Genomic DNA, 13,012 nt, shown 5'->3' on the forward strand with positions numbered 1-13,012 from the left:
ATATTTTAAATCAGTGGTTCTCAATGGCAGATGGGGGATCCTTTATATAAAAATTATTTTCATAATAACTCTAAGACATTGTTTGTCCTTTTCATTCTTATTCTCTCACAACTATTCAGTGAAGTTTTCCCGAGACTACACAATGTGTGATAATGTTGATAATGTGATAATAGAACAGATTGAACACAGAAGCAAGTATGAGAACTTAACTGTCTTCTCTTAAACATTTAAAGAAGCATTTATATCTTTAGAAACACCACATTTCAGAAGAGATGCTTTAATTTGTTTAATTTAATTTCAGACTGCTTTAGTCTGGTTAATTCCATGGGCTTAAAACCCGCTATCTGGTTATTATTGTCCACAAATCAAGTGCTGAAGATAAAGATGAGCAGGAGTACCACTCTAAGAATTCGTTTAGGAGAGGCATATTTTGGTCATGAAGAAAAGGAAAAGGATATTTGGAAGAAGCAAAAAAATGTGAAAAATACTCAGTGTTATATCAAAATGCTTGGGTTAAACTCTGATTTTCTACCTCTAGGTCATTTCAATTCTAAAATTTTCTAAAGCATTATGCGCAATTGGATTGACAATGAGTTTGAAATCGGAGAAGGTATAAGTTGGAATTGTGGCTATTTATATTTGGCCAAGTTCTTTAGAATCTTCAATTCTCTGTTTCATTAGTAATTGGAGATAATAATAATAATTGCCAACACAAATTATTTACTTCCTGCTAAAAGTTTTAGTCTTCATTTAATTTTTAAAACACAATAAAAGATAAGACAGACATTACTATTATTGTTCTCAATTTACAAGTAAGAAAAAGTAATGAGGCAAAGGAACACAGATGATTAGTCTCTTAGTAGAGATTTAAATCTGGGCAATCTGGGTGCTCTAACTTAAGAAACTTCACTCAACCGGTTAATTATAAAAAGTACAAATGTATTAATATTTACAAAGCTCATATAAATAAATAAATAAATAAATAAACTGTATCTGTTTTGGAGAAAATCCTTTGTAAACTTAAAAAAATACCTAAATGATAATTATTATGGCTTTAAGTTTTCTATTTATTTCCTGTGATGTCATTTTCTTCCAAAATATAAGTTTATTGATATTTATGCCAGTGATTTTTGTTAATAAAATGCATGGTATATAAGGGGCTTTGAGAAACCTTCCAGAAAAGGAACATTCTGTGTGTCTGTGTGTATGTGTGTGTGTGTGGTGTGGTGTGCATGTGTTTGTGTAATTAATCCAGTTTCTCAAAATTATTTAATAACGGAAACCTTTATACCTATAACATTAATTTCTAAACCAAAGTATTAGTATTCAGTAGAATGCATAAACTGACCTAAGCATTTACCCCATATTATTAAAAACTGTCATAAACAATGTTTTTAATTAATGTATACCTTTCCAGTAAGTAGATATAACATGATTCTCATGGTTTTTCTCCTTTACTGGAATATAATTTGATCTTAATTTTCAGCTTTTATAAATAACGCTAATGTGAACATCCTTGAGTAGTTTTCCTCTGTATGGAGCATAAACCTTTTATAATAGCTTTTCAGCTCCATGTCAAACCAATTTGTAACAGTAGATGGGAATGTTCATTGTGCTATGTCCTTATTGTCCAGTGCTCATTAACCTTACTTAAAAACTCACAATTTTGTTTGTTTGATAGGCCTCAGAAATATGAATTCACTGTTTTTTTTTATCATTTGAGCTTTCTGGTTATAAATGAATTTTTTTTTTAGTTTTATCAATTTGCATTTCCTCTTATGTAGTCTGCCTTTTTTGTATATGTTTATTGACACTGTGGTTTTCTAATTATTTTTTATAAGAGATTTATATATATAAATACATTTAGCCCCTTTTAGTCATATATATTTGTATTTATTGATTTGTGAAACACTCCTTGTCTATTCATTCTTTGACAGATAATAAATGTGTATATTTATGGGATACAATGTGATGTTTGATGTATATATACAGTATTGGAAGATACAATTAAGATAATTAATATATTCATCACCATACTAATTTATCAACTTTTGTGGTAATGTTAAGAATCTCTTTTTTTAGAAATTTTGAAATATAAAAATCATTATTGTTAACTATGAACATCATGCAGTGCAACTAGAACATATTCCTCCAGTCTAATTGAAACTTTGTACCCTTTGATCTACATCTTCCCTTTCTTCCTCCCTTCCCCTACCTCATCCCAAGCCTCTGGTAACTACCTTTTCACTCTCTGCTTCCATGATTTCCTCTGTTTTTAGATTTGCCATGCAAATCAGATCATATAAATGAGGTCATACAGACCATATTCGTCTTTCTGTGCTTGGCCTATTTCACTTAGCATTATGCTGTCCAGTTTTATCAATGTTTCCTGAATGACAGAATATCCGTATTGTCTAAGGCTGTATCGTATTCCATCATGAATACATACCACATTTTTCTTTATCCATTCATTTGTTAATGGACACTTAGATTGCTTCCATATCTTGACTATAGTGAATAATGCTGAAATCAATATGAGAGTGTAGATATCTCTTCAAAATACCAGTTTCAATTCCTTTGGATATATACACAGAAGTGGAATCTGCTGGATCAAACGGTAATTCTATTTTTAGTTTTTGAGTAAACACTATACCATCTTCCAAAATGGTTATTCTTACTAATAGTGTACAAGTATTCCCTTTTGTTCACATTCTCACCAACACATTACCATTCATCTTTTTGATAACAGCCATTCTGAAGCATATAAAGTTGTATCTCACTGTGGTTTTAATTTGTATTTCCCTGATAGTTAGAGACTTTTAAGCATTTTAACATATTTTTGGCCCTTCACATTGCTTATTTGGAGAAATGCCTGTTAAGATCTTTTGTCCATCTTTGAATTATTTGATTTCTTGATGTTGACTTGTTTGAGCACCTTACGTAGACCCCTTATCAAATGTATGGTTTGCAAATATTTTCCCTCAATACTTGGTTTGTCTCTTCAATCTCTTGTTTCCTTTGCTGTGCAGAAGCATTTTTTATTATGATGTAATCCCATTTGTCTATTTTTGCTTTTGTTGCCTTTGCTTTTTTTTTTTTTTTTTTTTTTTTTTTTGAGACAGAGTCTCGCTCTGTCGCCCAGGCTGGAGTGCAGTGGCTGGATCTCAGCTCACTGCAAGCTCTGCCTCCCGGGTTTACGCCATTCTCCTGCCTCAGCCTCCTGAGTAGCTGGGACTAGAGGTGCCCGCCACCTCGCCCGGCTAGTTTTTTGTATTTTTAGTAGAGACGGGGTTTCACCATGTTAGCCAGGATGGTCTCGATCTCCTGACCTTGTGATCCGCCCGTCTCGGCCTCCCAAAGTGCTGGGATTACAGGCTCGAGCCACCGCGCCCGGCCTTGTTGCCTTTGTTTTTAGAACTCTATCCAAGAAATAATTTCCAAGACCAACGTCAAGGAGGTTTTTGTATGTGTTCTCTCCTAGTAGTTTTACAATTTCAGATCTTAAATGTAAATATGTTATCTGTTTTAAGTTTATTTTTGTATATGTTGTGAAATAAAGGTCCAGTTTTATTTTTATTTATGTGACTATCATGTTTTCACAACACTATTTATTGAAAAGACTGCCATTCCCCCATTGTATGTTTTTGAAACCTTTAATAAAAATCAATTGACTGCAAATAATTGTTTATTTCTGGGCTTCCTTTCTTTTCCATTGGTCTATGTCTTTTCCATTAGTCTGCTTTTATGCCAGTGCAATGCTGTTTTGATTATCTCATAATATATTATGAGATAAATAAGTGTGATGCCTACAGCTTTGTTCTTTTAGCTCAAGATTCCTTTAGCTATTCAGGATCTTTTCTGGTTTTAACCTAATTTTGAATTTTTTTTTCTATTTCTGTGAAAAAAAATGGCACTAGAATTTTGAGAGAAATTTTATTGAATTTGTAGATCATGCTGGGTATTAGGGACATCATATTAATTCTTTCAATCCATGAACATGGGATAGCTTTCCATTTATTTGTGACTTCTTCAATTTCTTTCATCAATGTTTTATACTTTTCAGTGTACACATCTTTTATTTTCTTGGTTAAATTTACTCCTAAGTGGTTTTTATGCTACTTGTGAAAGAAAACTAAATCTTGAGGCCCCCAAATCACTAAGCTAAAGGGAAAAGTCAACCTGGGAACTGCTTAGGGCCAGCCTGCCTCCCATTCTATTCAAAGTCACCCCTCTGTTCATTGAGATAAATGAATATCTGATTGCCTCCTTTTGAGAGGATAATCAGAAATTCAAAATAATGCAATAATTGGTCTCTTATCTACCTATGACCTGGAAGACCTCTCCCCACTTCAAGTCTTCCCACTTTTGCTTCGAGTTGTCTCACCTTTCCAGACCAAACCAATGCTTAGCTTGCATATGTTGATTGATGTCTGATGTCTCCCTAGAATATGTAAAACCAAACTGCACTCTGACCACAGAGGGCAATCTGGGTGGTCTAACTTAAGAACCCTCTCTCAAACAGTTAATTATAAAAAGTAAAAAATTCTTGGTTTGTTCATACATTGCTCTCCTTACATCGATAAGCATCTTTGTAACGGGTTTATTTTTTTTTTTTTTTTTTTTTTTTTTTTTTTAGTTTTGTGTCAGATGAATCTTTTATCCATTTTATTAGCTTTGGATTTCAGAGATTTATCTTCTTCTTTTATATGGGACGTATTTCTCTGTTTCATTTTCCTTGATTCTCTGTATTGATTTCTGCACATTATGTAAAAGGACTACCTCTTCCAAATTTGTTAGGCTGTGCTTGTGTAGAAGATTATCCTCCCTAACCACCCCAGCCAGAGATTCTAAGTGCCTCTAAACACTCTTTGCTTGTCCAACCTGATGCCTTTGTTCTTGGTGACCCACAAGAAATTAGAGAATGAAAAGTTGTGCTATTACCTTGAGAGTAGTGTAATAGAAGCCAGTATCTTGGAATGCAGCTGTAGACATTGGCGTACGGGATGTATGTTCCACTTTCTCCTCTCCTTGCAGAGAAGTTGAGAGGTAGAGTTTATCTTCTACTTATTCTGCCCTACACTAAGGAGAGAATCTGAGGCAGATATATATTCTTTTTATCAGACTGCTCATTTTCAACCTGGGGAGATAGCTGCTTAGTGTTTGAAAGTTTATTTGTCACCATTGTGTTTTTTGTGGTCTAGGAGACTCAGGAATGCAGAGCTCTGACAAGTTCCAGAGCTAGGTGACTTAGGAGCCAGTCCTTTGGATGAAGGCTGTAAAAGCTGGGGCACTGGATGCATGCAGAAACTTCTTCCAGAGAAAATCTGCAGATCTGGAGGTATTTCTGGAACAAGCCAGGGAAAAAAGTGATGGGAGTGCCCAATCTCTGGTTCAAGCAATCAGAAGTCTCACACCCTCCTAGCCAGAAGATATTCCTTGTCTGGAGTTATCACTGAAGTCAGCAGAGAAGGCACAAGCAGTGTCTCCTCTCTCTTTCAGGCACATGTAGATTCCTCAGCCTCCCTAAATGAGAAATTAGTGAACTTTATCTCAAGAATTTATTTAAGGTGGAAGCCAGAGAAGAGGATGAAAAGATGTTCTCCCCCTTATTCTTGCTGTATGAGACCTCCAGTCACTCTTCATGGAGAGTTTCTAGAGCTGGAATTATCATTGGAGCAAGCCAGGGAAGAAGGTATGAGGAGTAGCTTCCCTCCCGTTTATGCTCAAAGGGCTTTATTCTTTATTTGCTAGGTAAGCTTCCAGATAGTGGCTCTATGGAGGCAAGAACAACAGGGAACTGATAGGAAAGCATGTGGTCAAACTCTTTTCAGAAGAAAAGTAGAAGCTAGGCTGATCCCAGGGTCTGTAGCAGCTGGGAGTGCTCATATGGTTCAAAACCCCTTTGTTCTTAGTGATTGAAGGAAATCCTTCAATATCCTATTCTTGCCTTTCCTCAAGCATAATGATTTAAGATCCAACCCCTTTGACAGGGACTTTAAAATTTGGGTACTACATGTTTTTCACCCTTCAATAAAAAGTGGGGAGTTGAGATTTCCTTCTCAATTATAAGGTGCTGTGCTCAGGGTGGAGTTTCATGCATGAGTGTTTCTCCACTTTTTCTGCTCATTTTGATATGGATATTTTCTCAGGCTTTGTGTAGGAGTCTTTCAACTGCATTCTGGCTTTCTCTCTGAAAGAACTGATCCATGTGTAGGTGTTTACTTGATGTGTCTGTGGGAAGAAAAATGGTCAGGAGCCTCCTATTCTGCCATGTTTTTGAATTTTCTCTCCTCTTGTCAATTAATTTTGTACTGTGTGTTTTAATTTGTAGAATTGCATGTGAGTTAAATTGTTCTGCATTTCTCACTACATTTTTTTCTATTGCTCTTATAAAGTTGACCCTATAGTCACTATTCACTTCCCTTTTCTAGTACAATTTTTAAATCTCATCATTTAGTTAATAATTCTAAAACTGGTATAAAAAATATAATAAGGCAAAACTCCAACAGAAAGCAACAATACTAGCCACTAATTGGGTTCCTTATATGTGCCAGACACTATTCAGGATCTCGAGTTGTAGAAATAAATCTAATATTGTCTACCCTCAGGCAATGTAAATTCTAAAGAAAGAAAGAACAAAGTATTTAATAACATCAAAATGATTTTAAATTCATTACTCTATTAGTACTCTATTAGTATATCTGTGTTGCTATTTTCACTTGAATATTTTTATATTGTACTTCCAAATCTGCTATTAGTCATAGATGAGATCCTTGAGGGTTTTGATATATAGGTGATTATCATTATTCATAGTACCTATGTTCTTTAAGGTCACTGTGAACAATGAATTAGCAAATATTGAGTAGGTAACTCTAGGAAAAATATAGGGTTAGGTTTCTGAAAGCTTCTGGTACCATATTTTCATCAGTCAGTTTATAACCTTGTTTCATGTGTTTTTATGTTTAAAGACACCTTATTTAGCATATATTATTGATTCATCAACATTAAACTCATGGCCATGGCACTATAACTTATGCCTGAACAAATATGATCTAACATATGTATTTCCTCTATAAGGACATCACAGCCTTCTTGTGCCTAGCAACAGTAGACCATACTTCAGCACTACACTTTGGGATCATTTTAAATAGTGAAATCACTAACAAAAAACCACAAAAATGAAAAAGGTATTAAATACCCCACAAAAAACACACTTGTTTACAATATGAGAGCTGAAACAAGAAGGCAGAGCCTTGCCTTGTTTAACCTCAGCCAGGAATGTGCATGTTGTGTGACTCAAAATTTTTGCCACCCTGTGCACATCTGCAAATTAACACAAAACATGACAAGTATTGATTTGGGGGTTACAAATAAATTTGAGTTAATAAGCAAATTTGCAAAGACAGAATCAAGAATAATGACAATTGACTCCACTCACATTTTATCCAGCCTATTTATTGGGCTTTTTTTTTTTTTTTTTTTTTTTTCTTTTTTGAGACAGGGTCTCCTTTTGTGACCCAGGCTGGAGTGCAGTGTTACAATCATGGCTCACCGCAACCTCAAATTACAAAGGAAAAAAAAGAGTTTCTATCGTGTGATGAGGAATTACCCATGCATTGCTAGGGCCACCTTCAAGGCTTTTTCACAACCAATTAAAAACTCACACTTTTTTCTTCTTTTGGTAAGAAGCTAAAAAAATAATTCCACTGCACTCCTTTCTTACATTGGGCGTATTTTCATGGAAAATATTACACTTCTTATGGTAAGTTTAAAACAATTGAGAAATAACTATTTTTACTAACTTGGTGTTGAAGTTTAAAACCTTGATGACTAGGAATAAGTGATATGCAAAAAAAAAGTGAAATGATTAGTATATGTTGTTTAATTTTTTAAGATATGAAAGTTTTGTGTCTTAAGCAACCGTACCACCTCAGCCTCCTGAGCAGCTGGGACTACAGGCACAAACCACCACATGCAAGTGATTTAAAAAAATTTTTTTTTTCTAGAGTTGGGGTCTCATTATGTTGCCAAGGCTGGGACATTCTTATTAATTTATCATCAATATTTTCAACTGATTGTTTTATTTTCTGTGTATCTAATCATATATTATTGGAAGAATAGTGATCTCATCTCATCATTCCCATTGGCAGTTCAAATTAGGCTCCATTCTGTTATCAAAAGTCATATATATATTCACTATTATTTCAATCTTGTCAATTACATTTTATAACTTCACTGTGTCTTTTTTATTAGCTTTAAAAAGACCTACTTGTGTTTCTGTCAGTTTTTGACTTATTTTTCAGAAATATAATCTTAATATGATCAGCATATTTTGCTTTTCCTTTTACCCAATGTAGTGTTCTATCAAGGAGATAGACTGCTAACATTGATGCACTAGTATAAGGCCTTATGCTTACAGTAATTCAACACAGTGAATACTACATATATTTATTAGATAGCTTATATTTTCAAAATTGAAAACTAGAGGCTCTTAGATACGCTACCTAAGTGTGCGAAAAGGTTTGCTACCTAGTGTGCAAAAACAATCATTTACACATTATGTGGATCGGATGAGAAAATACAAAGAAACTTTCAGGTTTAGGGTAGGGATAGTTATTCTCAGCCAAGGCTAAGCTGAGTCTATAGTATACTCTTTTTTAGCCTAAGATAGGTACTCTGCCTAATCCAGGAAGAATATTCTGAAATTCCACTCAACTTTAATTAACTGTGTCTTGTTTTAACATCATCATAATTGAAAGAATATGTTTAGCTATTTGAGGCAAAAAGAAAAGAAAATGAAAAATGAAACAAAAGAATTGATTAAATATTTAACATTTGAAAAGCCAAAAAAGAGCAAATTATATAAATAAGCAATTAAATCAACAGGAATTTCAAATTTTAAAAAAATAGAAAATATATTAAAATATATTTTGAAATACTCAAGTTCATTGGCAATCAGAAAATGCAATTCAAAACAAAAACATAAAATGTGAATCTACAAATGTAAAACATTCAGTGCTAATAAGAGCGTGGAAAATCAGGGCCTTTCAATGACTAGAAGGAGCACAAACTAGTAAAACCTTCTGGAGGGTAATTTAGCAATATTCAATAATGGATTTAGAAATATAAAAACTTTCTGATCTGTAAGCTTTATTTATAATCATGTATAATGAGGAAATAATCATAGATTTGTAAACATATTTACTTAGCTTCAAATATATTTACCATGAGGCTATCTGTCGTAATGAAAAATGCCCAAAGATGGTTAAATGGTTTAATCAACAATGTAAATTTGTACAATGCCACATGGGCATTAGTTATGTTGTAGGAGATTACATGTTTACGTGATAGACTTCAAGATATATTGTTAAACGAAAAATACACATTTTAGAGCTCTGACATTAAACATCTTGAAAGCTGACACTCTTATCCTTAAAACAAGAAAAAGCTGAGCTGGTATCAATCAGAGAACTATGGTCACAGGTCATATTGGCAACTTGAAACCTGGAGACTGGGTAACGCTTAGTGAAATACAGCAGTTGAGAACTGGAGTAGAAGTTAATGGAGCTATAAACTGGCAGGAACACTGAAATGGTAATGTTAATTAATTGGGGGAGGCAAAGTGTGAATTAGCTTGAGAATGGAAACCTCTTAGGGCTACCATTTTAGGAGACCTCACCACACTTCTGTGGAATTTCCCTCTAGGAATTCTACCAGGTTCTCACAGTTAGGATATGAGAAAAATCCCTTGGTTTTGGGAAAATAACCATTTTTAAATAGGCCTAGACCTCTGTACAATGAATGCCTACTCTCCAAAGACTTTGCCAGAACTCAATTTTGAAACTTCACCTCAGTAGGCACAGAAAGTTTCTCCCAACTGGATCATCCTCAAGCCTTCCTGTGTCACCTAAGCCTAAGTAGGGGTGGGGCGGGGAGTGGGAAATATAGTCATCAGGAGCCAAACTTGAAGGAAACAGATTGAGAATATTGTAGCCAGGGAAGGGTTAAGGGAAGTGGGGAACAGTCAAAAGCTGCATAACTGGACTTGGAAAATTACAGTCCCGACACATCAACCCACTGAAAGACTACAATTTAACCAGAAGATTATAGAACAGCACTCCTCTCCCCTGCCTTACCACCACACCAACAGGGCTTCAATATAATAACTGTGTTACAGCTGAAGGAGTTGCAAGACATAGACTCTTCCTGAGTAGTACTCGGGGGAGCCCAAAATCAAGAGGAAAGACAAAAACAAGGACTACAGAGGAATTTGAAGCCGGTGATACCTATAAATACATCAAACATTAAACACAGCCCAGCTCCTAGCCAGATTAACAGAAATCCTCACACTACATGCCTGTTACCCCATTTCTTATTACCCTAAGCAATGTGGTCAGCTTTCAACACAAATTACAAGACATAACAAAAGGTAAGATAAAATACTCTAAAGACAAAACACAGTTATAGAAACTAGAGTACATAAAACAGATGTTGAAATAACCAGAGAATTTAAAATAATTGATATGCTAATTGATAACTGATATGCTTTTTCTGATGGAAAAAGTAGATAATATGAAGAAAAAGATGAATAATGTAGGTACAGAGATGAAGACTCTCAGAATTAAAAGGAAATGCAGAAATCAAAACACAGTAACAGGAATGAATAATGCTCTCAATCGGCTCATCAGTAGACAGGACATGTTACTGAGAATTTTAGCTTTGAAATGTATTTTAAAATGCATTTTTCTCCTTTCTCTTTAGTCTTAAGATGCAGCTTTGAAAAAAATTGTTTTGTTTTGTTTCAAACAAAAACCTTGTTTTCCCTTATCCTTACAATATAGCCTTAAAATATATTTTGAAACTCTCTCCCTTTCCCACCAAACACCTCTCTGCACCATGCACACTCATCTAACTGCATGCTTGTTAAGAAATTCCAGGGGTTAATTTTAAACACACCTGGTGTAGAAACCCTGCTATAAGTTCTCCTTTACCTAGAATTTACCTCAGTATGGATAATCTACAGCCTGGCTGCAATTGACATAGCACCAGACAGCACTCCAGGTAGACAAACTCAAAATGGTGATCAGGGCAAGACATACAGACCTGCACCCTGCCTTACTCCTAAGTATTTCCTATACCACGCTTCCCCTTTTTAAATCTCTGCCTTCAGCTCAAAACTGGAGATGGTTTATTTGAGGATTGAGCCTGGCCATCTCTCACCTGCTAGAATTTGATTAATAAAGCAGATTTCTTTTCACCACATCTCATGCGTTGTGTTTTGGCTTCCAAGCAGCAAGCAGCGTGACTTGCATTTGGTTACACTATGGCCTCTTGCACTGGGTTTGAGTTTCTGTGAAAAAGAAATAAGGGGTGAGAAGATGTTGCAATTTTTCATTTTATAAAAATATACATCTGCACAGGTATTTTAGGGGCTCATATTACTAAATGCAGCATGAGCTGGAGACGAGGCTTCCAGTCATGGAGTATAATCCAGGCATGGCTAAGAATTAGAAACATAACAAATACTTGGACACTACATACCTTAATATAAGTTGAAAAGCTATTTCAAATGACTCAATTTGCCACAAGTGGGAATATGTGGCACGTGGAACAGTAGGGGAATAGCAGGTTTGCTGTGGAGCTTCACCAGTAAGAGCATCAGCTCTGGAGTCAGCCTGTCAGGATTCTGAACTTGGCTTTGCCACGTAATGGCTATAAAATCTTGAGCTGCACTGTGCTTCAGGTTCCTTGCCTGTCAAATGAGGGTGGTATATGGTTGTTAAAAGGATATTCATGAAAATAACCCATAACAAACATACATCATAATGCTTCACATATAAGTAATCAATAAATAATCATTCCTCATTCCCATCATTTACTGGGTACTTATGTATGAAGTATTATGATCATTTACTGAGTACTTATGTGTGAAGCATTATGATATATGTGTGTTATGGGTTATTTTCATTTACAGAGACCCTAGCTGACAAAATAGCTAGCCTTGCGTACATAAGTGCTAGCCCTTTTCGGGCATCATAAAGTAGTTGAAGGATACTTAAAAAATGAGACTGAACTCCTGCTTTCTTGTAATCAAGGACTGACAAGCCAGTAGATATCTGAGTTACCTTTAAAAAAAGTCGGCAGGGGAAATTCAGTAAACACAAATAACTCAAGGTTGAACAATTCAAGAAACTGGCCCAAATTTTTAGTACCAAAGTATTATGAAATTCTAACGCTTTCACCACTTCATTCCCATAACGTTTATTCTTCAAAATACAATGGAGGAAGAATGAGGATTTGCTCTGAATCTGGGTGATGTAAGAAGACAGAGCACCTGGATAAAAGTCAGGAAATGTGAATGCCAGTCTCCATTCCAAGGTCCTCCTGGGGGTAAGTCATTTTACATCTCTGAGTTTCAGTTACTTTAGCTGCAATATAAAAATATTCTGATACTTATTATTCTATAATGGAAAATGTTTTGCTATGAGCATCTCTGGTCTGGCTATCGGGAGTTTATCTGTATCCTAGCTTTATACTTTCAGGCTATGTGATCTTCAGGTCGCTTCACATTTTGGTCGTTTCATTCCACAGACCCACTTCTCTTCTTTGATGTTTCACCATCATAGTGCTGAGGAATGTCAGAAATTTAATGTCTTAAATTATTATTTAACCTGCTACATTAAGACAAATTAAAATGTGATACAAATAGAGGAAATCAAATATCGTTTTGCAGATTATCTTTGATTTGACTGAATTTCCCATATAGGATAAACCTGCTTTAATGCATTTAGTTCCTTTCCTACATTAAAGATGAAAAAGATTTTGAGTTAAATATGACCTTTGAAATTGTGCCAACTCTGGCTATTTTGTATTTTTACTAGAAAACCAACCTAAGAAGATATGGTTAGGAAGTTGAGATAATTGTATTCTTTTTCATCTCACCTCTGCCTAATATGATCAAATTTATCTTCTCAAGACCCATTTATTTCATGTAATCTAAATTAGTTCTTCC

General features: G+C 34.9%; 1 long non-coding RNA gene across 1 annotated transcript in view; it reads left to right on the top strand.

The window, feature by feature from the left end:
• LOC126952108 (uncharacterized) overlaps nt 1–12,523 on the top strand; it is a 33,933-nt gene extending 21,410 nt beyond the window's left edge. The window contains exon 3 of the long non-coding RNA XR_007724797.1: nt 12,289–12,523. This is a non-coding gene — a long non-coding RNA (uncharacterized LOC126952108). The remainder of the gene's footprint in view (nt 1–12,288) is intronic.
• The last annotated feature ends 489 nt before the right edge of the window (nt 12,524–13,012 follow it).

The sequence above is a fragment of the Macaca thibetana genome, chromosome 4 (assembly GCF_024542745.1).
Source record: "Macaca thibetana thibetana isolate TM-01 chromosome 4, ASM2454274v1, whole genome shotgun sequence".
NCBI classification, from domain to species: Eukaryota; Metazoa; Chordata; class Mammalia; order Primates; family Cercopithecidae; genus Macaca; species Macaca thibetana.